Below are 15,843 nucleotides of genomic sequence, written 5' to 3'. Positions count from 1 at the left end.
TATAAGTTGTATTTGTAAGTGTATTTTGTGTATTTATTTCTAAGTGTATGCTAATATAAATGATAATTATTTTTAAAATTTTATCTTCTAAATGGTCGTTGTTAGTACATAGAAATGGGATTGGTTTTTGAGTATTGGCTTTACATCCCAAACCTTGCTAAATTAACTCGTTAATTCCAGATTTTTCATTGATCCCTTAGGATTTTCTATGTTGTTAATCATGTCTTCAAATAAATACAGTTTTACACATTTCTTCCCCATCTTAATGTCTTTCAAGTCCTACAATATGCTAATTCTGTCTTGCAACAGCATTGACTAGAATTAAAAGTGCATAGCCTTGTGTTGTTCCTGATTTTAAATGGATTATTCCTAGTGTCTCCCCATGGAGGATGGTGTTTGCTATAGGTCTGTTCTTTTGTAGATATCCTTTAGGTTTAATGGTGTTTAATTCTATTCTTAATTTACTCAGACTTTTATCAATAAAGGGAATTAATATTTTCAATGCTTTTTTGGGTCAGTGTTTTTTTTTCCCTTTAGTCTTTCAATAAAGTGAATATTATAGATTTTTAAATATTAAACCAACCTTGCATTTAAGCAATAATGCAATTTGATCATAATATATTACCCTTCTTATATGGTGTTTGATTTTTGGTTTGTTAATAGTTTAAAAACATATTTGCATCAATATTTTGACTAAAATGATCTTGTAATTTTTCTTTCTTGCTGCCATTATCTTCCTGTTATATCAAGACTAAGGTGGCCACATAGAATGGATAGGAAAATTATCTAGGAGAACTTGTAAAGTATTGGAATGATGTATTTCTTGGGATTTATGTGGTAAACACTGGTAAAAACCCTGTAGTGTTTTCTGTTTGGGAAACTTTAACAACTGCTTCTTTATCTATACATATTATCAGACTATTCAAACATTCTGTGTGAATCAGGTTTGGAAAACTTTATTTTTCTAGAAATATATCCAGTTCTTCTTCTAACTTTTCAAATGTATTGACATAAATTAGTTAATAGTATTCTCATGTATTTTTTTTTACAGATTTTTTTATTTATTCATGAGAGATACAGAGAGAGATAGAGGCAGAGACACAGGCAGAGGGAGAAGCAGGCTCCATGTAGGAAGCCTGACGTGGGACTCGATCCCAGGTCTCCAGGATCAGGCCCTGGGCGGCGCTAAACCGCTGAGCCACCCAGGCTGCCCTTCTCATGTATTTTTAATAGTGCTTAAATTCTGTTCTTTTTAAAGCTTATTTGAGAGAGAGAGAGAGAGAGATTGCACGTATGTGAGTGGGGGCAGGGTTAGGGAAGGGGGAAGGAGAGAGAATCTCAAGTAGATTTCCATGCACAGCCCAGTGTGGGGCTTGAGCTCATGTCCCTGAGTTCATGACCTGAGCCAAAACTGAGAGTCACATGCTTAACCAACTGAGCCACCAGGGCACCCCTAAACTCTGTATTTCAATCCCTTATTTCTAAAGATGCTATTAAGTAAGGAAAATATTGTCTCCTTTAAGACCTTCTAGCATGTATCCTGAATGTTTCTCATTCAGAAACTGAATGGACAAAATCATATCTTGTGCAAAACAGGATCCTGGAATGGATGAATCACAGAACTTACCAGAGGAAGGAAATAGGATAACCATGTAGTGTGTTTGTATGTATACACATGTACACATGTATGTGATATTGGTGGGATTTGAATCCAGACAGTCTGAATTTAGAGTCAGAATACTTAACCATCACATTAATGGTTATATTAAATTGGTAGAGAAGAATAAAGGATAAATAGAACACAATTCCTATGTATGTGTGTGTGTGTGTGTGTGTGTGTGTGTGTGTGTGTGAAGATTATGGAAGTTTCCTCATCTCTTTTAAAATATATGCCAATACTATGTTGAACAACAGTGGTGAGAGTAGACATCACTTGTATTCCTGACCTTAGGGGAAAAGCTTTCAGTTTTTCCCAGTTGAGGGTAATATTCATTGTGAGTCTTTTGTATGTGGCAAGGATGCAGAGAAAGAGGAACCTTCTTATAGTTGGTGGGAATGAAAACCGGTGCAGCCACTCTGGAAAACAGTATGGAGGTTCCTCAAAAAGTTAAAAATAGAACTACCCTACAATCCATGCACCCTAACGTTTATGGCAGCAATGTCCACAATAGCCAAAATATGGAAAGAGCTTGTGTCATAGGCAAATGAATGGATAAAGAAGCTGTAATATAGGGCAGCCTGGGTGGCTCAGCTAAACTGGGTGGCTCAGTTTAGCACTGCCTTTGGCCTAGTGCGTGATCCTGGAGACCCGGGATCGAGTCCTGTATCGGGCTCCCTGAATGGAGCCTGCTTCTCCCTCTGTCTGTGTCTCTGCCTCTCTCTGTGTGTCTTTCGTGAATAAATAAATAAAATCTTAAAAAAAAAGAGGTACATTACATCTGTAATAATGTGATAATGTATATATGTAATAATATATATAATGGAATAATATATAATGGAATATATATGAATGTATATAATGAATATATATGATGGAATATTACTCAGCCATCAAAAAGAATGAAATCTTGCCATTTGCAATGACATGGATAGAACTAGAATGTATTATGCTAAGTTAAATAAGTCTGTCAAAGAAAGACAAGTACTATATGATTTCACTCATTTGTGGAATTTAAGAAACAAAACATATGTACATAGGGGAAGGGAAGGAAAAATAAAATAAGATAGAAACAGAGAGAGAGGCAAACCATAAGAGACTCTTAACTCTAGGAAACAAACTGAAGGTCACTGGAAGAGAGGTGGGTGGAGGTATGGGTAGCTGAATGATGGGCATTAAGGAGGGCGTGTGATGTAATGAACACTGGGTGTTATATGCAACTGATTAATCACTAAATTCTACCCCTGAAACTAATAATATACTATATGTTAACTAAATTGAATTTAAGTTTAAAAATTTTTTAAATATATCCCAAACTTTTCAGTAGAAAGCGAATCCAAAGGGGTAGACCTGGCCTAACTGGTATTGTAGGGGGATAAATATTGGCTTAACATAACACCTGGAGCTGCCCAAAGAGAGCATGGATTGTTTCACAGGTAATAAGTTTATTGTCATGGAATTATTTAAGCAAAGACTTGAAAACTGGTTGTCAGGGTTGCTTATTCAGTCTCTAAACATTTTTGAGGATCCACTATGCGCTAGGCATAGGGAATGTAAAGAATCACAGGAGCTAGGAATCTCCTAGGCAGTGAGAGTGAAACAATGTGGTTCCAGCTCTCAATGAATTTATAGCTTAGATCGTAGGAGCTGGTTAATATATACAACTCCATGGTATATTTATATATATATTTAAATATCTCCCTATATACATGTGCATATATCTGCTTATGTCAGGAGGTGTCAGGATCTGGTTTCATCTGAGAGAAAACAAATGGATTATTAGCAAGAATATTGGTTAGAAACTCAGAAACCTGGGCTCCAGCTTTAGTTCTGCTACTTCCTAGCCCTGTGACCTTGAGCAAGGAATGTGCCCTCTCCATGTTTCTGCTTTCCTGTCTATAAAAGGAGACCGTTGGAAAAGCGTTAACATGTATTTATTGTTATTTTTATCTTATCTGTAGAGCCCGTTTTCAAGGGAAATTTTATGAAAGAAGCTTAACTTGTAAAGTGTAAATATGTAACAAGTGCCTGTAAAGTGCTGTAGCATTGTGTGGAGGTCTGAATCTCAATCCCTTGGGACCTCCCTTTTCACTCATTCACAGCCACCTCCTCCAGTGGCTCCTAAGCTTAGTAGTAGAACCCATAGGATTCCTCAAAACATAGTTGAAAACCAGTGAACCAAATGGTCTATAAGATTTTTATTTATTTCATTTCATTTTATTTATTTATTTATTTATTTATTTATTTATTTATTTATTTATGAGAGAGCGAGAGCATGACAGGAGAAGGGGCAAAAGGAGAAGCAGACTCTCCACTGAGCCCAATGTGGGGTTTGATCCCAGGACCCTGAGATCATGACCTGAGCTGAAGGCAGACTTTTTACCAACTGAGCCACCCAGGCACCCCTATAAGATTTGTATAAGCTCTGATCTTTTAATTCTAGGAGTTTCCTCTTTTGTTTTGTCTAGTCCAGGAAGCCTTCCTAGAAGTGGAGTGTTCTGAGTGGAATTCCAGCAGATGAAATAAATGTAGGACATCTGTCAACCAAAAGCAAGAAGACAGCCATCCTAGCCATGAGATGTAGAATGTTTTTCTCCACGTGTGGGGGAGGCCTGTGTGCTTGGGTGCATGAGTTGGCATTTCAGCCTTAGTAACGATGTGACAGTCTATGTGTTACTTCACCTTCTTGAGCCTCAGTTGTCTTTTCTGTAAAATAGAGCCATTGATACTATGATGGGTTGCTGTGAATATGGGGAGGGTGGGGGATTGATTTCTCATCAAACCTCACAGTGCAGTTCCAGTGAGCCAGGAGTCCAGCATATAGTAGCTGATCCTTTATATCAGTTTCTCCTGAAGACTCCTGTGAAGGCCTCTTTCCACTCCTCACTCTGACATTTCACAATTACAGAGTCTCTTCTGGCATTACCTCAGCCTTTGAAATGTCTGCAGTAGCTGTAGTCTGCCCTTCGCCTGTGCCATATTTGATAAACACACATACTTGCGCCATGTGCCTTCTGCCTCAAAGTATAAACACTTCTACATTATTCATCAAAAGTATCATCTCGCAAGATCAGCCATAAAAAGTTCTTCACATTCATTCACACAAACAGGTTTTTGAACCCTTTCCAGAAATAGAAATTGCAGAAGCAGAGGCACAGGCGTGTTATTGTTTGTAGGCCTTTAAATATTGCCTCACAAAAACCACTTTTCATCTTGTTCTCCAAGGGATTAACTTCCTAGCAGTAGGGATTAACTGATGTCAGGTTAGAAAAGCAGTCAACACCAGGGTCGACCAGCCTGACAAGATTAGTCCCCAAATAAAGAATTTACAATCTGTTTTAAGACTCTGTAACTGTAACTTCCTCCAAAAGCTTTCACTACCTTGTGAATGGAAGCAAGTTCCCGAGGCTGGAGGGCCATATGGCTCCCAGGCAGAACTTGAAGTGAAGGAGGTGAAGGCAGTGGGGTGAGTGGACCTTTCCTTCCATGGCTACCATAAGGAGGGTGCCAGGTTTGGGCACCACATCTGTGGAGGGATGAGGAGGTGATGAGCCCCCTCTAGAAAGAAGCCCAGGCAAGATGGTGAAAGCCACCATCCATAAGAGCAACTCCACAAATGGTCCCGGATGGCCAGGATGGCCAACTACCCTTGTGATGAAACTGTGCCTGTGCCGAATCTCGCCATCCTAACACTTACCCGTACTTCCTGTCTTCCAATTTCAAACTCCTCTCCTGAATACTCAACTTCAGAAACCACCTATCCACAGTGCAATGCTTCTTCTGAGCCACTGCTGTGGGCCATTCTGGGATGATAGCCTGTTCTTGGTCAGAGAACTCCCTTCAGGTTCCCTGGCTCCTGTCCTGATGTGTCTAATACCATGTTGGGCCTGGCAAGGCGAGGCATGGGATTCACAGCATAGGCCCTGGACTCGAATCCCAGCCTAACCTTGAGTCAACTGATCTTAAACTTCAGTTGTCTCACGTGTAAAATTTGGGTTCGAATAGTACCAACTTCATAAGACTGTAAAAGACTTCAGTGAGAATAATGCATGTCACACACACAGTAAATGTTCAATTAAGAAAAGAGGAGCTGGGCAGTTATTACACCCCAGGTATATAGTAGATATGAAAAAATGTGTGCCAAATATATATATGAATAAAAGGTTCCTATTGTGGGTTGAATTGTGTTCCTTCAATAGAAGATATTGTTGAGGTCCCAACTCTCAGTACCTCAGTGTGGCATTGTTTGGAAATGGGGTTGTTGTAAATGTAGTTTAGCTAAGATGGGGTCATACTGGGGTGGAGGGGCAACCTTGATACAATGACTGATATCTTTATAAAAAGAATGCCATATGAAGAGACAGAGACACAGGAAGAATGACACAGGAAAACAGGCAGAGATTGGAGTTATGCGGCCGCAAGCCAAGGCAGGCCGACGATTGCCAGAAAGCACTGGAAGATAGGTAGAGGCAAGGAAGGACTCTTGGCTGGAGCCTTCTGGAGGAGTGGGATTCTGCTGACACCTTGATTTTGCACTTCTGGCTTCCAGTGGTATGACAATAAGCTACTATTATTCCAAGTCACCCAATTCATGGTACTTTATTATGGGCAACCCTAGGAAATTAATGTAGCCCCCCATCAACCCACACACACAACACTTCTTGGCAGTGCCTGCTCTCATGGTTGTTTATCCCATTTATCTCTGTCTTCCTTGCCTAGCTCTTCTGCAAGGCCCAGGCCCAGTCTTGCATGCCCTGTAATAGGCCCATGGTAGGAGCAACAAGACATGGCCCGGGTAACTGGTCTGAATCCAATGTGGACATTCACAGAAATCTCTGTATCACCATCCCAGGTATGTGTCAGAGGTATAGGAGAGGCTGGTGGGTGAGATGTTTTATGGGAGCTGGCCTCTCTTCATCCCGGAAGTCCCATTTACAGGTGCTTGTCTCCAGAGGCTCTGGCAACATCTGCTTCCTCTACTCCCTCTTCTGACTTGCTTGTGTTGTCATTCCTTCACCTGGCCCATCATAATCAGCATTAAAGTTGATCCCCAAATATTGGCTGACCAATGAGCATATACTTCATCACCTAAGCAGATGGTAGCATTACTGATTACCATCTCCAAACCCCCTGATATATCATACCAACAGTTAGGAAGAATTTATTTATTTTTCTTCTCTTTGCATGTATATTTTTCTCCTGAACACAAATAACAATCCAGTTGCCCCATAATTAGATTGGATTATGGAATAATTACAACCTTGTTTGCTCTCGGCAGATTACATGGTAATTATACTTGGCATTACCATGAAGAACCAAGAAATTCCAACGATGTCATTACATGGTTATTTGTACAGTACAATGCAGCAGTGTAATTATACATGCAACATTTGTTCCCCAATAGGAAAATGATTAAAACAATGCTAATGCTTCAAAGTGTTGATTAGGCGCCAACATGATATGACATTTGCAATGTGAAGGAGGTGTCTGTTTTTTAATTTTTTTTTTTTAAAGCAATATCTACCTTCCCCCAGACTCTCCTGCAACTACCTTTGTAGGCTGTGAAGTGGTCAGGAAGGTTTATGTGAGCAGACACTCTGCTCTCATGAGTCATTTATACTTATAGTAGCTAGGGGACCATAGTCCACATTAAAAACCAGAGGTAGCTGGCCAAGTATCCCTCAACAGAACTACTTAATTATTTTTGCACTGCTCTGTGAGGTTGTCTTTATGAAAGCCTTTATGGTGAAGAAGGCATGGGACATGGAGCATAGAGAGAGCATGTGTGGTTGCCTGGCGTCGTGGGCCCCTCTACAGAAGGCACAGAAGGCCCAGGGCCCGCTTGAATGCAGGTGTGGCCTGGCTGTAGGAGCTGATCATTACATAGCTCCTGTGTGTGCCAGCTGCTTTCTCCCTGGTCCTCCATTCATTCTTCCAGACAGTCTTCTGAGGGTCCCAACACATGTTCTCACCAGTGAAAGACACAGCTATGATAGCCAGAGGAACTTAACTGTGGTTAAAAAAACATCCTGTGGCCCTATACTCTCTTTTTCCTGCCTCTGAAGAAGGGAATGAGGGCAAGAAGGCTGGAAGTCAGACACCCACCTTCCAATAAATGAGTGGTCTGTGTCCTTTAGCTGTCTGAATTGCCATGGAAATCAGTGTGTGTGTGTGTGTGTGTGTGTGTGTGTGTGAACTGCATACTCATGCAGAAAAACACTCATTTGTTAGGCTGATCCTGGGTGTGTCACTGGGTCTAGGAGGGAAGTAAAGGCGAGTAGAGGATGGGGTAGGGGTGGCAGAGAGGATGCTGGGGAATGTAACTAGTTGTGTGAGCAGTTTATAGACCAAATGATATTTTTGCAACCTAGTGATCTCTGCAAGTTATCTGGAAGCCTGCCAAAATCCCCGTCCTGGCAGATGCAGATATCACTTAACAGAAATCTGGAAAGCCAGAGAAGCTGGGTCACTTAGGAGTACAGAAGTTTGAATGAAGAGGTTGGCTTTTCCCAAAGGAACTGGGTATGTGGGGAGCCCACAGGAGAAGGGAGATTGCCCAAGAAGACAAAGATTCAGGACAGCAAGCTTTATGGAGCTAAAGAGGACAAAGGTCCCATTTGACTCAAGCACAGTCTGCTGCAGAAAACCAAAAACCATGATAAAAAGAGGACAAACATCTCTCCAGACTATGAATACTTTTGAAAATTATTTTTTCTGGAGAGCAACGAATATCTATCTATCTATCTATCTACACACACACACACACACACACTCACATACCTATATATGTATATTTATATTCCATTATATATGTATTTCACTATACATAAATTATGTATATAATATACATTTATGTAATATATAACTTATAAATTAAAATGCGTCCAGCCCTGTTTCACATTCAGATAACATGGAAGTTGTGAAGGAAGGCCTAGTGGTTGTGAAGGAAGGCCTGCACAGATGTACAGCTAGTTTCCAGGGCTGGGAATGGCTGAGTTTAAACTCTGTGTGAAAATTTTCAGTCTCCACATTTTCCAGTGGAACCTTCTGGGCTTCAGGTCTGTTCTGGGCCAGGTGGATTTTGGTAAATGGTATAGAGTCCTATCAGATTGTGGGGAGGGACAAGCAGGCAGGATGGAAGGCCAGTTTTTAGAGCTCACCCATCCCGTTGCGGGGGTGGTGTCTGCTGTGTTTGCAGCACCAAATAGGACATCTCACCAAAGAGTACATTTCTTAGTGCCACATGGCCTGTGTGACTCTTGTGCCTATCCTTTAAACCGTACTTTATTCTCAGTCCTTCTGTTGAAGAGTCATGCCACCATGGCCAAGTGGATATAGGGTCCCTGGAACCTGACAGACCCGCACTCAGATCCCAGCTCTCTGACTTGGTTGTGTGATCTTGCGCAAGTAACTTAACCTCTCTGAGACTTGGTGTTCTCTCCTATAAAACAGAGTGACACATACTCCCTTCAAGGGCTGTAGTCAGGACTCAGTGGAATGACTGAAGTAAAGTGCTTCCCACAGTTTCTGGAACACACTCCAATCAATGCTCATGAAGTGGTAACTATAGTTATTTTACATATGAATTTCCAGTGAGGCTAAGCTAGATTTAGATGCATTCAGGGAAAGGACCTGGAGCCAAGAAGCTGCAGACATCAGGATGAGGGGCTGCCATGGCTGCTGGAGGTCCTGCTGACCATCAGAGACAGTGCCCTTGTAGGACCAGGTCCTGAGGTCACTTGCAAGGCATTACTTAAAGTTGAATGCCTTAGCCAGTAGCCTCATATTTTCCATCTTCTTCAGCCAATGAATAAAATCCCAAACACTAAAAAAAGCTAGAGGACACCAGAGTGAGGATCTGGACACGAGTCTGACTCTGTAACAAGAAGCCGTTGGCCCTAGAACAAGTTTCTTGGAGGTTCTGGCCTCAGTTTCTCAAACTGTAAAATGAGGGGTTTAATTGGATAGTTTCGTAGATCCCTTCCAGCTGTAAAATTTTATGAACCTGAAAAGGATTTTTTTTCTCCCCCTCCAGGAAATGTTCCCACATTGTATATTTGAGATGAGGTTAGTTATACTGAGCCAAGCTTCATTCTACACATACATATGCATACTATAAATATACACATAAGCATATGTATACACAGGCATTGAAAGAGGAAATTGTCCCTACACCTCAGTGCTTTCAATTGAGCCATCAAGTCACTCAGGTATTTATGATGGAGAGAAAAATACATGCACTGTTTCCCTCTCTCTGGAGGACCCTGCCAGGGACTCCGCCAAGATGTAAGACTCATGTTGGGTGAAAGAAATGAGATTTTGAGATGGTGATGGCTGTATGGAAAATGATATAAATTATCTCCCCTCTGGTCCTATATTTCCATGTACCAACAGAGCTTGTCCTCTCAGAATAATTGATGGGTGCCTCTAAAAGGCATCTTCCTTCTCTTAAGTATGGCGGTTCTTCAATTCTCTGGGCATTTGAATTGGTTTGACCCCTCCTGTGCCTGCATCCCCCGACTCTTGCTTTGTGGGCTTGTCAGTTTCTCTCTGTCATTCGTGCAACCAGTGCTTATTGGACCCCTACAATGAATTGCTGATTGTGTCTGGAAGTGTGTTCTCCCTCCATACTCTAGCAGGGCTGTGTTAGTTTAAGATAAAGCTGCCACCCAAACTCTCACTGTTTTGATATAATAAAAGTATAAAAGTCTATTCTTGGTTAATGTACTATTGGTTCAATGTGGCTGTTTGGCAGGCAGCCTTCAACAGAAGCATTAAGGGACCCAAGCTCCCTCCACCTTGTGGCCCTGCCATGCTCTAGGGTTGCCATGTCTCTTACTTCCATTTGGTAGAAGGATAGAGTGTGAGCATGGAGAAGGCCTATCCACCTGTGAACTATTTTAGCACTAAAGTGTGACTCCCTTGCCTTGTGTTAATGCACACCCACACCTCCATCCAGACTCAGGGGTGCTAGGGACAATGTACCAGATGGGAGGGCAGCACAGATATTCACTGAACAGATGTCAGAGAAGTGCTTTGGGGAAAGAGGAGGGTCTGAATGCTATAGCAGATACTGGGGGGACAGAGATGGCATCCCACAGAAGCAAATGGAGCTAACCAGGTATGGGAAGGTGGGGAGTGGGAAGGTGGGGGTCCTGGCTGAGCGTTTTCAAAGGGCAGGGGTGTGGGAAGGTGAGAAGTGAGGTAAGGCAAGTGTGGGTCAAATAGGTGTCAGAGGAGCAGTGGGTGGGAGAGTGGGAAGAGAGGAGGCTACAGAGCGTGAAGGTTCTTCTCGGCCATGATGAGAAGTTCTGACTTTGTGCTAAAGACAAAGAAAGCTATGGAAGACCTTTTTAGCAGAGGAGGTGGGGTGACTACCACTTTGAAAGATCACCCTAGTGGCAGGGAGGGTGTGAGCCTGGAGTTAGACAGATTCACTGGGAGCGATGCTGGTCATCTTGGTGGGGACCATGATCCACAGCCTAATCTGCTGGCTGTGGTTTGGAGAGAAGACGAAAGATTCAAGAGACTAGTAGCAGTAAACTCCTTAGAAATACCTGCTGGGTTTCTCTGGTCTGGGCCCTTGTCCCTCCAACTTGGATTACTACCACAGTGGCCTCTCAGACACCTTCTTGTCCTCACTTCCTCCCCTTCAGCTGACAGGCCTCCATGGTGTCGCCCTGTCACTCCCTCTGGGTCAGGGCTCTGAAATGCAGATAACACTGTCCATTGGCCAGTTTAAGCCGGAAGTCATACACTTGTGGGTAGAGAAAATGCCCAGAATCATTGTAGGCTGAAGAAACCAATTCTAGGCAGGCCTCTCTGGAAGAACTCCCAGCATCTCCAGCAGAACTGCCTGCCAAAGGAGCTGCCACTTCCACCAGCATCAGGAAGTGGCCACTCTCACTGTCTCCCCGCAGCCAGACCGCCACACTCGACCAGCAAAACATGACCCAGGCCCCGCCTCTTCCACCCTACAGCCCCGCTAATCCATCTGAGCAGTACAGTTAAACCATGTGTTTGCTTCTGATGGCAATGGAAGCTGGGAAATGTAGTTTTGGGGAATCTCTGATGGGAAGGTAGGTTTCACATGACAGAGAGCAATTAAAACGCAGGCAGTGTTGAAAGGTTTTGGGGAGCCTCAAAGGACGATCGCCACCATGTGGGGAGTCTGGCACCCTGTTTCCCTTACAGCATTTATGGCTCACAGCAATGCCACCTGAGGTATTTCCTGCCCACTCACAGATGAAGAAACTGACTCAGAGAGGCTAATGAGCTTGCCTGAGATCACACAGCAAGCAGTTGGCTGAGTCTGTATTTAAACCCAGCTTTGTCTGCCACCAGGGTTTTTCCCAATGCATTCATGGAATTACAGTGCTTACCAGTTGTTTATTACGGTCATTCATAAACCACTGTTTATTCTATCCGTCCGGTTTATTTTGCCCAGTGCAGCTGGGCCATGGGGGCACCAGCAGCCACTTGTGGAGTGGCACCTTCTTGGCATGCCTGGGCAGGGCTGTGCTGAGCCATCTGTGAAGTCAGGCTGCCTCCTTTTAGAGCTGGCCTTGTTACTGCACAGCTTACGCTGCTGCTCTGGGCAATAGTGGCAGAAATACAATCGTTAAATTTTAATTAGGAAGAAACAAGGTTCATTATTAGTTGTCATTCCTCATTGTTTCCTAATTATGCTCATTGCATGATAAAATGAAATACTACATTTCACTTGCATTGTTCTTGCTCAGGGCTGATGGAGAAGAAAGACATCCTGAATCTCCCTCCTCCTCCCCCTGCCTCTTCCCTCATCTGAACTGCCCCTGCATGCGCTCCACCCGAATAGCCAGAAGTTAAGAGGGAGGATTCTGGAGTCAAAGTAGCCCAGGTTTGAACCCTACCCCTGCCATTTATCAGAGGCACACCATTTACCACATTGGGCTTGTTTTTCTTTTCATCAAATGGAGATCATAAAACCTTCATCCCAGATGGGTAGTGAGGATAGTGTTACATAAAATAATATTCCACAAATGCCTGGCACATGAGAGATGTTTCGGTAAGTGCCAGCTACTTGTATTATAATTTTTAGGGTTATTATCAAAGTAGGACTCACATACCAAGCTAAGAAGTCTAGACTGATGGTGTAAGTCCCTGAACACTTTTTCCAGCAAGGAGTACCATGATGGGGGCGGGACAGGGTGTTTGGAGTCATTCATCTGGTGGCTGGTGCAGTAAGGAAGTAAGAGAAGGTGTGAGAGGAAGAGGATTTCGGGTCAGTTCCCATCTAGTTTCATGTAACTGAGCTTCTTGAGAAAGATGTGATTCTCAACTTGTTTCTTTTGTCCTGAGGATGGATTTGCCCTGAGCCCTTTGGCACCATGGAGCCACTAGAATCCCTGGCAGGAAAAGACAGACTGGCTTTAGGGCTGTGCATTGGGTGAGAACATGATGGATGGATCTGGGGGGGTTGGGGCTGCTCTTTGTGTCTTATGCAACCTCTGTAACAGCTAGACGAGCCAAAGACTTGAACTTTCTATTTCCCTCACACTTAATACCTTCATTTAGGTTTAGTTATTTGAGGTCCTTGAAATTAAATTCACCAAAGGTATAGGACATTGGGAGTTTGGCATTGAGCAGATGCCCTTTCTCTCTGTGTGAAGTTCATTTGCTCTTGCAGAAAAAAGAAAGAAAAGAAAAAGCTTAAGAATGATTTTTTTTTTCATTTGATACTGAGCCAAATATATTTATTTGGGTTAAAATGTGTAACTCCCAGAACTGATAGAAAATTCACAAGGCTGAGCACACCTCATGCGTGGCTTGCTGGGAAAACGCTAATGCCGCAGGAAAACTGTTATTTGGACTCATTCTCTTTCTAAGAGCAGTTGCTGTTGTGTGAGGGAAATCTGTGGTTTACAAAAGCACCAGGCAATCTTATTTTAGCCCCGTAGTAGAAATCCTTCTCTCACGTCGAGAGAGAGGGATGGGGTAGGACTCCTGGCTAGGGAATGAAGGAAGAAAGAACACAAACAGCTATTTGGATAAAGTGAAGGCTTTTCAAAAGCCCTGTTGATTTGAATCTTGGGATGTTACACAAAGCCAGATGCATGGCCAGAAGCAGTCAGCAAGCACTCACCCGCTGTCCGGAACTGGGTCCGGGATTGTGCTGTTTGATGCCTGTTCTCCTCCGGCTGTGGCCAGTAAGTTGAAGAGCATTTTAGAGCTACATTCAGGGGTCAAGCTGTGGGTGGGGCTGGCAGGATGGCTCCCCAAAACCTCATGAGGTGGCTGCCTGCTGGGTAAGTCGATACAGTTCTGCTGGCCCTGGGCTCCAGAGCTCCTGAATTGCATCCTTATCTATCCACCAAGGGTGTACTCACGCCCAAGGCACTGATGCACACTCAGCCAGGCCCAGAGACAAAAACAGCTGCCTGGGTCTTCTTGGAGAGAGCATGAGTTGGCTACAAAACCTGGGACCCACCTTCACTGTGGTTTTTATTTTATGCCCTGGGATACCTCTGGTTGGACTGAAGGACAGGGCTGCAGGACACCCCCATGCCTACTTGATCCAGAACTGCTTTCCTTTTATCTGTCTGACATAATGGGACTCTGCTGAAGATTTTGTTAAAAACTTTTGGACATCATTCTCTTCTCTGAAAGAAGTAAATATCTGTGGTGGGTATTTTCTCAATTTTGCAATAAAATTTACTCTTCCTAATTATAAAGGTAATATCATATGATTTAGAATCTTTGAAAAACACTGAAGATAGGAGAAGAATCCAACACTCAAAAAAGACCATCACTGTTCATATTTTTGTGTATTTCCTTCCAACTCTTTTTTTCCTTTTCATATTTTTATATGGTTCAGATGGTGCTATGTTAAGCAGTGTTTTTATTCATGATTATTCTTTACTTAAGATGATTTTCTTTCTTTTTTTTTTTTTCTTAAGATGATTTTCAAAAGCATCTGTGATGTGGATGTTTTTACTTAACTATTGTTTTGATTCTTACTCTTCCTTTATTATCATAAATGACTTCATTGTAAAGCTTTCTCAAGTTTTGTATTTTTTCTAAGGGTCAAGCCTCAACAGTAGCATTGTAAATTTAAACATCTGGGTTATTTATTTAGTAATTTATTTACTCATTTACATATTTGTTTTATTGAAGTACAGTTAACACACATTACATTAGTTTAAGGTATACAACACGGTGATTTCACAAGTCTATATATTACGCTCTGCTCACTACAAGTGTAGCTACCATTTGCCACCATGCAACGCTATTGCAGTATAATTGACCTTATTCCCTGTGCTGTACCTTTTATCCCTGTGACTTACTCATTACACATGTGGAAGCCTGTGCCTCACACTCCCCTTCACCCATTTTGCCCTCCACCACCTTTCCCCCTCTGGGAACCATCAGTTTGTTCTCTGGATTTATGGGTCTGTTTTTGCTTTTTGTTTATTCATTTGTTTCCAAACACCTGGGTCTTTTAAAGGTTTTCGGAACATAACACAATTATTTTGCAAAGGGGATACTGATTCACTTATGCACAAGCCATTTATGAAACTGCCTGTTATATCATACCTTTAATAGCACTGGGTATTTTCATTTAAAAATTAATAGCATCCTGTGCTCACTTTGGCTGCACATATACTAAAATTGGAACGATACAGAGAATATTAGCATGGCCTCTGGGCAAGGATGACATGGAAATTCGTGAAACATTCCATATATAAAAAAAATTAATAGCTTCTTGTTTCTTTGGTTATCAGTGAATTTGAACATTTTTATATTTGTTATCTGGTTGTATTTTTAGGGTGTTTTTTTCTAAAAAACAATTCTGACCCTTTGCTTTCCTTCTTAAAGAGTCCCTTAGCCCCATAGTGCCTGCAAGTAGGACAAAGTTCTGTGGAGCATAATGGGTATAAGCACACGCATCTGAACCAGAGATATCTTTTCCAGCTCTGATTTTCCATGCAAACTCTGTGTGACCTTTGACCAGTCCCTTGATCTTCATTTTAATTTCCTCACCCACAAAAATAGTAAAAACAATACTAACCTTCTAGAGTCATCATGAAGATTAAATAAGATCCCTTGTAAGGAACTCCACCATAGAGTGTAAAATACAGCTCTAGATCTGTCATTGTCATTTCTGTCATGACAATGAACAAGACCTGTCATGAGGGGTGCTGGGG

At 42.2% G+C, this 15,843-nt stretch overlaps 1 non-coding gene across 1 annotated transcript; it reads left to right on the top strand.

The window, feature by feature from the left end:
• The first annotated feature begins 15,277 nt into the window (after nucleotides 1-15,277).
• Nucleotides 15,278-15,384, top strand: LOC140612184 (U6 spliceosomal RNA). The gene has a single exon (XR_012013490.1). It is a non-coding gene; the product is annotated as a U6 spliceosomal RNA (small nuclear RNA).
• The last annotated feature ends 459 nt before the right edge of the window (nucleotides 15,385-15,843 follow it).

This window comes from Canis lupus, chromosome 20 (assembly GCF_048164855.1).
Source record: "Canis lupus baileyi chromosome 20, mCanLup2.hap1, whole genome shotgun sequence".
Classification (NCBI taxonomy): domain Eukaryota; kingdom Metazoa; phylum Chordata; class Mammalia; order Carnivora; family Canidae; genus Canis; species Canis lupus.
This window is presented reverse-complemented; position numbering and strand designations above follow the sequence as displayed.